Source organism: Macrobrachium rosenbergii, chromosome 2, assembly GCF_040412425.1.
Source record: "Macrobrachium rosenbergii isolate ZJJX-2024 chromosome 2, ASM4041242v1, whole genome shotgun sequence".
NCBI classification, from domain to species: Eukaryota; Metazoa; Arthropoda; class Malacostraca; order Decapoda; family Palaemonidae; genus Macrobrachium; species Macrobrachium rosenbergii.
The window spans coordinates 62,245,381-62,259,270 of record NC_089742.1 but is presented as its reverse complement, the minus strand read 5'-3'; the positions used below and the strand labels follow the sequence as shown (position 1 = coordinate 62,259,270).

Here is a 13,890-nt window from a genome sequence, read left to right as displayed (position 1 = left end):
TTTCACTTAGTAACTGAGAAGGCATAAACACTTGAAAGAATAGAATTTCTCAGGCTCTGAGCTCAAATTTTATGCTAACGACAATTTCTTACCCTCCTCTATGATACACAAGCGTATATACTTTAAGCTAACGACAATATCTTACCCTCCTCTATCATACATACGTGTGTATATATATATATATATATATATATATATATATATATATATATATATATATATATATATATATATATACAGTATGTGTATGTTTGTAAAATCGTTTCCTCCTGAGAAAAAACAAATCACTGCCACAGTCAAAATATCCCCCATGCAGTATAACTTACAAATTAGCCGCTTCATATACCTACACAAAAAAAGCTCATCTGCAGCACATCAAACGCTCCTGTACTCATTACGCCACTCACTCCATCTTGTATACATTCTGGTGCTTCTTAGATATGACAGCCCTCCCTTCCCAATACTTTTTTCATACCAACGCCCAAACAGTTCTAGGTCTTCCTCTCTTCTTCCCTCTGCACTGGTGAAATATACACTTTTCACCAACCTATCATAGCACAGTCCTCCCGCAAGAGCAAACATCTCAAAATCCATCATTTCACCGACTCTAATTTTTTCTCCATTTCTCCTCTGCATCTCCACATTTCTCATCTTATCAATTCTCCTTACATTATATATATGTAAATAGTTTATTTCAACATTTTAAACCTTTCTTCTCTCAGATGCATCCAAAAGCTACACATCAACTTCATAAAGGCGCGTTGGCTCAACAATCTTTTCACACACTACCACCTTGGATTCCACTGACAATTCTATTCCATTCCTAACCATATAATAGCAAAAAGTAAATCAATACCAATATGAAGAAGCAGACGAAGAAGTAAGAAATAAAAGAATATGAATAAAAAAAAACAAGTAGGAGAATAAATGAACATTCAAAAATTAACAAACAAAATGTTAAAGAAAAGGTTGTTCTCTTGTCCATTCAGACGGAAACTACAAACCGACATCTTGACAGGTTCATCTGTTGTAACCACTCAATTGCTCACTCCGATAGCGGTGAAGACACTGGTACGCTTTGTGTCCGTTATGAAACATTAACGCCTGCTTCCTGATTCAAAGGTTAATTAATTTCTAACTTCACAGACTTTACTTGAGTAACTAAACTACTAGCTCTAATGACTTTATATGATAAACTTCCTAATCTCATGTGGATGTGATGAGTTTCCAAATCTAATGAACGGCTCTTGGGTCTGATGACTTTACGATACATGATACAACTACTGGGCATTTGTTAGTTTCCATTTCCATTTCAAATGGTTGCTGGAACGGTTTACTTTATATGAATAGCTTTTGTAACTACTCTTTCCGTGGCCTTTTTTTTATTTTCTAGTTCACATTACTGGCCGACTGACACCTAGAATTAGAGAATATAATCAGTTCGTGGAACCGGTTACTTTACATCAACAGCTTTTATTAATACTCTTTACAAGATCGGCAGCAGGAACTAATTACAATGCAGCAACCTACCAGCGAAAACGACTTCACGGTCAACTTCTAAAACCAACGCCTCCACAAGAATTGCTTTTTTTGACCGAATAACCCGACACGATTAGCCTTCAGGTGCCACAGTGGCTCCACATAATTAGCATGCAGATACAGCAACTTCAGGCCCTAAGCCTCCAGAATTGACAACACGGATTACTCCTCCCACTCGACCGCACAGCCTCCTGCATCTGGAAGTCCGCAGGCCCCTTTCTATGCTAATGCTCATCAACTGAGGCAACAAAGATGTCTAAATCCGTTACACAACTGACACGTAAATAATGAGGTTAATTTCGAATGCAACCGGCGCACTAACACGGTAACAATGCCGCTCCAATGTCTAACAGCCAATGTTCACACATACAAGAAGAAATATTTTGTTACCTTGACACGTAAGTATGTGTGTATGTGTGTGTACAAATTGTACACGATACTAGTGCAAATTACATTATTATTATTATTATTATTATTATTATTATTATTATTATTATTATTATTATTACTGTAGTTGTTGTTCTTCAGTATGTAGAAAAATTCATAAGCAGGGGAATAAATTTTCTGGTGTGAACAACATAGCACATAAAAAGTACAATAAAATTCAAAAGAAAATTACGAATAAAATACAGATTAACAAATCAATACAAAAAAATAACAAACCAGCAACTGTGATGTATAAGTCGGGATAATCAACACAAAGGGACAGGGTGCTTGAAAGCAGCATTACTCATCCACTCACTCAAGCGCCTCTCAGGTATCGCTGTGACTATACATCACTCGCCTTTTCCAACATAATGTCTGCTGGAAGTTCCAGCAAGCATTTTTTTTAGGTAGAATCGTTAATCTTAACCTTACGCTCAACACTGCTCTCTTATCCGGGCATTAGTGTAATTACACAAAGAGTTTGTGAAAGATGAGAGATGACAATTAATGTATAACGTATCCTACCACGTTTATCTTAAAAAACTACTATTCAGCTCATAAATACAAATTCTTAAATGACAACTACTGCATAAGGGACATTCCTAAAGTAAAGCTTCGAATATATATATATATATATATATATATATATATATATATATATATATATATATATATATATATATATATATATATATATATATACATGTATGCAGTAATCGACAATAAAATGAGAGAAATGAACTTCGACCCTCAAGCGGGATTTGAATCGTTTCTCCCGGGTTGCAAGCAAACAGCTTTACCGACCCCACTTCAGGATCAAACTTTTTATTCCTCCCGTTCGGAAGTCACTGCCCCTTGATGTGCCTACCTGTTTGCCTCCACTATACTTGTAATCACTTTTCGCGTGATAACCGTGAATAGTGAAACTGATACTAAATGAGAGAATTGAACTTCATCTCTTCTGCAAGATTGAGATGTGTTAAAATCCTACTTACTAGCTTAACTTCAATCTTCTCATTTAACCTTCAATTACAGCATTCATATTTATCACGTAAAAAATTGCTATAATGTCAAATATATGTATAATTGTAATATAATATATATATATATATATATATATATATATATATATATATATATATTTACTTTCATACATATATGTATGTGTATATTATACATATACATATGCACATACATAAACCACACACACACCCACAATATACCTGTCACCAAAATTTACATCAACAGCAAACACTTTCTACCGCAAACAAAGTAATTTGTGGGACGCACTGGTTGTAAACACGAACACTGGATGAGCCTGCAATCACACACCCCAAAATTAAAATAATAAACACGTTCAATAAACCATGGATTCAAATGTGGCTTGGAAATAAAATGTTTAGGAAGTTTCTTACAAAAATGTATCGTAAAAGTCGAGGAAAATATCGAAATAAAAGTGCAGGATAAAGAAAATGTCAAGCAGGGTTGAGAAAAGTGCCGATAATGAAGAAATCGTCGGGGAAGGAAGAGGAAAGTGTCAAAAGAATAAAACTGAGAGTCGAAAAAGGAAAAGGAAAGTTAAAGAGGAAGAAGGAAATATCGACAAAGGAAGTGAAAAGTGGAGAGTGTCGAAAAAGAACGCTCAAAGCATCAAAAACAGAAGAGAAGCGTGTCGAAAAATGAAGAGGAAAGTGTCGAAAAAAGTTGAAAGTTTTAAAAATAATAGCGAAGGAAAAGTCGAAAAGAAAGAGTGAAGAGTAAGGGGTCAAAAAAGATGCGGAAAGTGTTGACAACGGAAGACGAAAGTGGTGAAAACTGATGATGGAAGTGTCGATGAGGCACGAGAAAGGAGTCAAAAAAGGAAGGGAAGGAATCGAATAACGAAGAGAAAACACAGAAAAAGAGAATAAGGAAGAGAAAATACAGAAAAAGAATATTCGAAAAAGAAAAACGAAAGTGTCGAAAAAAGAAGGATTTCACAGTACTGAAATTGGAAAAGGCGTTTCGAAAAAGTGTCGAAAATGGAGGGTGAACGGGTCGAAGAGAATTAATAAAAGAGCGCACTTAGCAGAGAGAAGTCGATATTCGAAGCTGAAGCTCTTCACTGTCGAAAGAAAAATACAAAAGTTCGAGTGAAATAAGAGTGCTTTGAGAAATCAGTTTTTTTTTAACCTAAATGCTAAATCCCAGAGGATTTCAATGGCACAGCACATCATGAACCAGACTTAACCTCATCCACTTTACCTAGAGACTTTAGAGAATAACGAAAAAAAGAAAATAAATACCATAGTCCTTCCAATATTCTTTTTCAGCGAAAAAAAAAAACAAAGGCGTAGGAAGTTTATATACATACATAAAACACACATACACAGACTAATCAATAAAGCCATCAATTTCTGAACTGCAAACAAATCAAGTGTAAACAAAAACAAAACAAAAAAAAAGCTTGCTTCACTTTTTGTAGGTCTTGTTGCATCAAACATGAACTCGGTTTGTTTTACGTTGCTTTGCATGCTGAATAAACATTACATCTCCAGCTCTCTTGCTCTTTCTTTCTTCCTTTTTTCTTCTTTTTTTTCGCAAATGCCTTTTCATACTGCAGAAGAGGCGCCTTTCAAAAAACAGGCATTCAAAGGTATTTATATAAGCCCAATTGCTTTAAGGTCGGCTTCATTATCCACGAGCATATGAGGATATCAAAATTTAACCTCCATTACACGATTGCTCTGAATACAGCTGGGACTCTCTCTCTCTCTCTCTCTCTCTCTCTCTCTCTCTCTCTCTCTCTCTCTCTCTCTCTCTCTCTCAACCAAAAGCAAGATGGAAGGGAAGACACAGGAAAATAAGGATTTCTCCAGCAGGGGCACAATCAATTTTGCGGACATGAAAGACAAGAGAGAGAGAGAGAGAGAGAGAGAGAGAGAGAGAGAGAGAGAGAGAGAGAGAGAGAGAGAGAGGCTGAAAGAAGGAAAAGGAAAATAACCGTAGGTTGACATACAGAGAATGAATTGAAAACATATCAAAACATGGAAGGGCGGAACGACTAGCGTGACGTTTAAATCGGAGTCAGTAATGAAAAGCTGGAAGGCAAGACATGCATACAAAGGGAAAAATGAGGAAAATATACGGAAAACGAATTGTGAAAAGGATGGGAGAAAGAGAAAGAGGAAATGTGTTCCGAAGAGAAAAAGGAAGGATGGAAGTATAACCAGAATGAAAAATAAAGGGAAAGAAATACTGAATACGATGGTGGGAGTAAAATCAACGTGTAAATAAAAGGAAATGAGTATAGGAAAAGTGAGGAGAAGGGAACTGTGAAGAAATATGAGAAGTTCCAATGGAGAGGAAAAGTAAAAAAGAAAAATAATAAGAGGAAAAGAAAAAGGACGAGATTTGAAGTTAAGAACGTATAAGAAAAAAAAAATAATCATGGAGAAGAGAACAGAAAAAAGGGAAATTTGAGTGAGGAAGATGCCGAGTCATCAAGTATATCTCTCCTTCCCCGAAAAGGCCTAAAATTTACAAAATTCACCAGATTTCCTGATGGCCGATTCCGTATCGAATTCATATGGAAATGAGAAGCACAGCTTAGTAAGTGTTGGAGGAAAAAAAAGATTTGAATCAATTATGAAAATACATCTGCCGATCAGAGGCAAGAGTGTTTCCACTGTGGACCCAAATTTTTTTTACTACTCTACTTTACTGTAGATGTTTGAGGAGCCGTAATTTTAATGAATTTCACTATACTTTATGAACATTACAGTGTTTCCGTAGATGATTTATTAGTGTTCCAGCTGCAAACGGACGGCCAAGTTAAGCTCATTGAAAAAATATCTTACTAGCTAATGAGGATATCATCCACTTCCCCAATTTAAAACGAAAGCTCGAATCTATATATCGAAGATGTCTGAGATAACTTCAATTAACTTAGGAACAAAGGAAGTACAAAAATACTAAAGATAAGCTGAATGATTGCACTGAAATAATCAATAAATGATTCGACTTTAGAAAAATAAGGAACATACGATAAAGGTAACTCGAGTTCCTGTCCCTACGAAATGCCAGACAAAATCTATAAGCTGAATGATGCATGATCTTTACCATTCTTCTACTGACATCAACAAACGCACAAAAAACGCACTGCGTACAATTACGCATGAATTACACAAGAACACGCGCGCTGACAAATATTTACCCACCATGGTCATAATAAAACAAAGAAAGGGCAACCTCGTAAATAAACGGACTGAAGTATTTGCAATAAATTTTCCCCTCCAAGCACAAACATAAAGATGTATTTGCACTACCAACCTGCATATAAAACTGAACATTCACACACACACACACACACACTTATATATATATATATATATATATATATATATATATATATATATATATATATATATATATATATATATATATATATATATATATATATGCATATGTTATAAAATCCGTCAGAAGGTGAGTGAATACCGGGACTTTAAACAAGTACTTTCATAGTTTATTCTACGCTTTCAAGTTCACAAATTTCAGTGTGAACTTGAAAGTGTAGAATAAACTATGAAAGTACTTGTTCAAAGTCCCAGTTTTCACTAACCATCTGATGTGGATTTTATAATATTCTCAAGCACGCGTCCCTTTATGCTGCACTGGATATGCAAACACACACACACACACTTATATATATATATATATATATATATATATATATATATATATATATATATATATATATATATATATATATATATATATACATATATAACACAGCTCATAAGCACACTTTTCAATCATTCCAATCACGAAATGCTGCAATGACATAGTAACACAGGACATAACTTGCCTGGAAGCATTACGCTTAGAAGAACACTAAAATCAGGAGTGTATAGTCAATCTCTCTCTCTCTCTCTCTCTCTCTCTCTCTCTTCTCTCTCTCTCTCTCTCTCTCTCTCTCTCTCTCTCTCTCTCTCTGTGGGTTTCAAAAAAGTATGCCCCAGTAATCATTGATAGAATAAGCAACAAGTAAGCTTTTAATGTCAAAATAAGCAATAAATAAAAACAACTCGTAAACAACTACTAAGTGGAAAATTCATAATGTTTAAAATCCGTACAAAGAGTTCATGAGATTTTTCTTCCATCGGTCTGTTCCAAAACTGAGCATCTCTCCGACACAACAAGGCAAAAGTTGCCAAAACTTAGCTCACGTAAGAAGTTTCCGGTACCGGTGTCATTCATTGTAGCGTCTACCAAAAATGTTTTAAAAATTATTTTAAAAAACCATGTATGAAGTTGTATACACAGGCATCTGTTATAATCTGCAAGTGCGACTAAACTATTCATATGTGGATTGTAAAGTCAAAAATAATTAACAATTTTACTTGGTTCTTTGTTTTGAATTGACAAATATACGGAAAAATATAATATATAAAAATGCGGATTCATTTTTATCCATTGCTTCCTCCCCTAATCTTGAACTTCTGTTGCAAGTCTTTTTTCGCGCATTTTTTTCAAAGGTGGTCTTTTTTTAGGGAAGGGGTAATTAAGGGGGTATGGGTGGGGGTGCCATAGAAATAAACAACAGGAGGCACCCGAGTCCCGCCAATTGAGCATGCAAGTCGACACACTTCTTGTACCTCCAGCGGATTTCTTCGATTTTTGTCATTCCCGAAGCAGCGGGGTGCCGTGCGACCGGACACTCACAAGCCAAGGAGCAAACTGGTTGGGTTTCGGGGATGCGTAGGTGAACAGAGAGAAAAAGAAAGAGAGAGAAAGAGAGAGAGAGTGTGTGTGAGAGGGAGTGAGGGAGACGGTATATGCCAGAGAGAGAGAGACAGCGAGGGAGAGAGAGAGAGAGAGAGAGGGAGAGAGAGAGCTGCGCACACTCCGCACCGTATCCAACACACCACCGCCCTTTCCTCTACCACTACACATCGTCCTGTTCACTCCCACCCCGATCCCCCTTCGCAACCACTACCACCGTCGCCGCCACCGCCTTGTTCGCCCCTCCTCCTATACACATACATAACACACATACGCACGCACGCACTCAGTCCTACTATCCTGCACTTTTCAGCTCACCCCTTTAGACGGCATTCTCGGCACATAAATACACATACACACGCCCATTTCTAGGCCACCATGCGTTTGCATGATTAACCACCTTATCTGATGTAGGAGGTGTGAAATCTTTCCTGAAAAAGGACAATTAAACACCCAGTGTCCCCAGTAATTTAAAAAATACACCACAGGAACCAATGCAAAGCTAAAATTCTGCAAAATGGAGACAAAGAGAAGGAAAGCGAACTGACCCACAAAAGACTTTGACAAATGTTGCAGATAAGAAAATCCCTGACCATTGTTGCCTCCGAAGACTTTGTCACATGGACGTCGAGAGACTTTTTCCCCTTTCTCAGATGACCAATCAAAACCTCACTGGCTATCACGTCCAGTGGGTCATTTTGGACTTGTCATTTCCTACCAGACCCTCAATTTAGTCCCTTAAACCAATAGAGACCTAAGACAAGTCGTCGGTTGCCATATTTTATCGATTATTTTTGCTTCCCTAGCTAAAAATGTTCCCTTTGTTGTTATTACCCAAAAATGATTATTTGTGTATCACACGCAATGATCAGAAACATATTTTAGTTCAACCTACCTTCGCAAGTCTTTCTTTTAAATCACCCATAATCTTTCTGGCTATTTCACCCAGCGGCTCCTTGTGGCTACAGAACTTTAATGTCGCACTACTCCCAGGACATAAATCATCCCAATAGAGTAGAATTATCTGAACGATCTAAACCCAACACAAAGCACCAAGTTAAACCTCAAGAATATTTATCCAAGATTTCGCGACACCTTAATAACATTAAGGCCCGAAAAACAAGGAATTACTATTAAATTTATGAACAATTATAACTAACGGACATTCCAAAGGACAAAGAATAGTAAATCATGTTGAAAGCACTCAAACAATATAAGCCTGCCCAGAGACCTGTTCATTTATGGCAAGAGATAATTATAAAATCGTATTCGTTAACTAGTTACAAGACGCAACGCTAAAGGACAAGGTGATAATAACAGAAAAATATTTACTGACAGTTATCTATATTTTATTACCTTTATTCTAACACATCCTTTTTACAGTTCAATTGTTTCTTGGACTGGTCCGGTCCTTGAATGTTCAATAATACAATACTACAAGCAAAACATATTCTACGTAATTTACTTCATTCACTCAAACAAGAGAATTCTTAACGATAACTTATCACAGGAATTTCTATAGAATTATCAAAATTTTTCCAACTACTTAAATGTTGAACTTTTAGCGGCTGTAATAATCAGGCAATCAGTCACAAATTACGTTGCTTTGTTTATGCTACTAAAGAATCCTTCCTATTTCAACCTTTTTGTTTAAGATCTTTCAGCCATCTCACACGCGCACGACCCTTACGATCTAAATGACAAAAAATGTTATTAAATCTTCATGATCTTTGGTGCTATTTTTAGGCTAAATCTCTTCAAGCTTATCGAAATCAGTTCCCTTCTGCTTTTATTCTTTATCAAAATGGATGAAGAAATAATATCAATAACAAAAATAAGCAGCTCTTTTTCATTTGTTCTCAAACTAACATTCAGCTATGCGGGCGCTTCCTAATCACATTAATGGTCTTACGGTTTGTTTCAGACAAATACGGGAACATCTCATACATAATAAACCAGATAATAACAGATGGTCGCGGCCGCTTCCAAAACAATTAAAGCAATTTTACCCATCTACGTTCCACATCGTAAATATGAGAGTAGTACTGCAGAAGCAGCTAAATCAATCCCCTTTAGCCATTCAAATTAAAGACTTTGCGTCAGAAGAGGCGTAGTGAGTCTGGACATCATATTCACTAATATACTCAGATTTTGTGACTTCTTTTCCACTTCAAGGCAAAGTAAATGATAGTGTTCAGGAAACGATCTCTGAAGACACAGAGGATCAGAGATGATCGTATCGTTGGTGAAGAGAGGTAGAGAGAGACAGTTATGGTCGATGGCGTAATTTATTCATTCCTTAATAAAACTATACAATCAAGCAATAGTGATGCAGCTTTCTTGGAGATATTTTACTGCGTTTAAAATAGCTCTGAGTCCCATCTCCGATGCAAACTAATTCGCCACCCAGCGAAATGTTACCTCGTAAAATTTCAGAAAAATAAAAAACGGTTTTTAGCATTACCTTTACTATTTGTTTAGAAAAATTCAATTCGCTAAATTCAGTTCGGCAGAACAGAATAAATGCGAGTTCGGTATCAGAAAGACAGGGATGGCCAATGCAAACAATATATGACGTAAAGAACAACAACATTAAATAACAAAGTACAAGCAGAGACTACAAGGATATACATTATAAACGTATTAGACTATTTCTCAAAATGAAAAACCGGTGAAGTAAATCGACTCTGGCAATTGGACTTACTAAAAGGTACCATGAGGAACTTGAACCTCGACTTGACATGGCAAAATTGATCTCAACAAGAAATAAAGCAGCTCCAAAAACAATGCCAGGGGGAATGAGTCCTGTCTAGAAATGGGGGTAGAAATTAGGAGCTATATTGCTACTAAGGCTGAAGTATTTTGATTCAACTATCAAGAAAACTTGAAAGGATAAAATCGTAAGTGGAAAATACTCTGAGCTGTGATAGCCAAGCCTCCTGTTGTCCTGGGGGAGCACTTCAGATTAGATGTGCATATAGCCACTGAAAAGAGTCTTGCGTTTCACAGCGAGACTTGCCCAGCCGCACAACACGATACTTCCAAAACATTCTAATTACTTCCAAACCAAAAAGAATAGTCAAAATTAATATTTAACACAATTTAATTTATTCATATGTGCTATCTAATCCATTATTAGCTTCCAACAAGATACTGACCGAGTTTCCATGAATGGCTCCGAGGGAAACCATACATAAATAAACGGGAACAAGAGGCGGTCTAATGAGAGATCTTTAATGAAAAGGAAGGAAAGGAAGAACGAGGGGAAGGACATTTATAGCGTCAATTGTGCTGATGGTACAGATTTACAACCATTAACAGAATTATAAATCCAGTACAAAAAATAAATAAAAATGTGTATATACAAAGCAGGAATTAATCACAAGCTATGTTTTTGGCTCTCATTCCTTCGTGCTAGACCCAGTCAGAAACAATACAAACGTCAATGGCAACGACACAATTTCTTCAATGTTTCCCATATAAAGGAAGTCCAAGAATGACTTAAACGGGATTACGTCACCGCCAACATAGCCTTTGCTGGATGACAATAATACAGCAACCCTTATCTTTCTTTACTTGCAGGGTCCATTAAATTTTACGAGTCTTAACCAATGTGCTGAAGGCTATAAATCATTCAGTTAACATCCTATTGATTGACGGGGCCTCAACCAAGTTCCATGAATGGAGAATGTGTGGAATGTCCTAATCCATGAATCTCAAAAACAACTAAGCTGCAAATGAAACTTTACATGAAACTAAAATATGAACGCTAACCATTACTCACGGCAAATAAGGGGTTATCATTTCATAGACACATGCCGTCAGTCGCTCTTTATGTAAAAGGGATTAAATTTGCGCGTTAACTTGAAGATTCGGTTGTGTTCTGGCGTCAGTCCAGAGTGAGCTAGGGTGCGCTCTTGTGATTTTGATAACCTTCTCCAGTAGCATACTGAGCACTTTTAGCTGACTATAGCTACTCAATTACGACTTTATACATATTGTTGTTCAATTTAAAATCATACTTTCATTTGCTCATTTTATTCGGTTATTCTTACTGTAACAGAACGAAGATTGTTCAGGATCCGAAACAGAGCTTTCTCTCAATTTTACATTGCCTGTAAGGCTTTTAGCAGCCCTACAGCGATCATGATATTATCACAAGCTTCTGAACGTTTTCTAGATATTTTTCTCCCATTCAGACGTTCGCAACATCTACCGGACCTCAACCGCAAGACATAATTGCCAAAAACGACAATCAAGATTTATTCCATCGTCAGAAAATTTCCTATTTTTTAAAAACTGCTTTTAATGAGGAACTACAGTTATCACACGAAAGACGATAACTGTAGTTCCTCATTAAAAGCAGTTTTTAAAAAATAGGAAATTTTCTGATGATGGAATAATATATCTTGAATTGTCTTGATTGTCTTTCGTGTCCGTGCAATCTGAGTCAGCGCTCATTACTTTCCTTTGCACAACGTAAAATTTCATATTCTATTAGAGTGTGGTGTCTCTGGTCGTTCAAAATGTGCGGAAGTGTCATTCCAGCGGTTATGAAGGTTGAACCTACACAGCTGAAGTCTCACTCTAACCTTAACTAAAAAATTTTTGGCTGGTTTAAGATTAAGCTGACGGGTTCGTGCCTAAGCCTAATGTAACCCAGGAAGTGTGGTTAGGTGGAAGGGTAGAAGGCCTAACGTGTACCTTTGGACCCAACCAACCAACTGAAACTAGTGACTTGAAAATGTGCCAAGCTTTTTTATCACGCGATATATCTGATTTTCTGTTTACTTGTTAAGCGATATATCTGATTTTCTGTTTACTTATTAACTGAATTTTATAATACACGTAATTCCTTTTGCAGTTCATTTCAAGTCTCCTTTATTTGCTTTATTTCGAAGTATTGCCATTCTGCTTTGCAAGTAATTGCCCTTTTGGTCTGTGCCACATGAATATGTGCATATTATGAATATTAAAATCACATATCCATTATGCCCATTATTAAAACGGCCGCTTTATATACCAAGAGATTGAACCTTGCTTTTATAAAATACGGTTCAGAATCTACTTGATGAAGATGCAAATCGTTTGCGTCCCTTTCGTATACGACCTCATAAATACAATCGTTAATAACGGTTTAAATCATTACCAATACATACAAAATAAAGTTACTTCTTTGATCAGTTTGTCACTGATTCCTACTTATACCACTCGAAATAAAAAAAAAAAAAAAAAACTTTCAACACAGTATGTAATATTAAACGAGTCCAACTCAAAATTTTAATGTGCAATATACTATCGTTTCTTTTGAGTTCCAAATATATCACCTGAACACGTCAAAGGCTTAAGACTGCAATATATCTAACCTTGACAATAATTTTCAATAAATATGATTTTGTTTACAAATTTTTCTTATTCTAATTTTCCGAGTAATTCAACCCATTATCGCATTACTGCCACATTATTGCCAAACATTTCATTAAAAAACCAAAACTTTCGTGAAGAATGGCGGCAGTAAATCCTTTTCATACAACAAAAGTCAAATAAAGAAATGTTCCCATAAGGAGTTCTTTCTTTTTTTTTCCGTGCCTCACATCCATCAAGTTTACAGCTGGAATTTTTTCTTTTTAATTAATGAGGGAAACTTGGCGGCTCCTTTCTTTGTTGGAATGACACTAATCTTATATGGTTCCTTTTTGTTGTGGAATGTGAACCACTTTTGTGGGTTCTTTCTTTCTTGGATGAAACTAACTTCACACGAATCCTTTTCTTTTTAAGGCAACCGCCATTACATGGAACGTTTTTGCGTGAAGGGAAACATATTATGTGTATCTTTCATTTCACTGAACGAAAATATCTCTACAGCCACCGTTCATTCTCCGAATGTCGGTGCCTCTCCATTGTTCTCTCCACTCTCGCGATGAAATTATTTTCTAAATGATCCCGCTTCCACAAATGCAAATTCAGAGACCTCAGCCTTTAGTGCAAAGGAAAGAGATGAATATGGATCTCAGGAAAAGGGTCAGTCGTCAGGACCTATTATACCTTGATGCAGCTCAGTCATCTGCCCTTGTGCCTGATTCTCCTCTGCATTACCTATATGCAATATTTTAGAGCGAAATATGGGATGACGTCCGGAGCATTTAAATATCGGCCTCT

General features: G+C 36.3%; 1 protein-coding gene across 2 annotated transcripts in view; it reads right to left on the bottom strand.

Moving 5' to 3' along the window:
• Window positions 1-13,890, bottom strand: part of smog (G-protein coupled receptor 158 smog) — a 563,528-nt gene that overhangs the window by 521,983 nt on the left and 27,655 nt on the right. Inside the window, exon 1 of one of the 2 annotated variants that reach the window (XM_067119720.1) lies at window positions 7,605-7,701. The exons of the other annotated variant lie outside the window; for it this stretch is intronic. The gene's annotated coding sequence lies outside the window, so the exon portion shown is untranslated. Of the gene's footprint in view, window positions 1-7,604; window positions 7,702-13,890 lie in introns of those variants that run through there. 2 annotated transcript variants of the gene reach the window in all.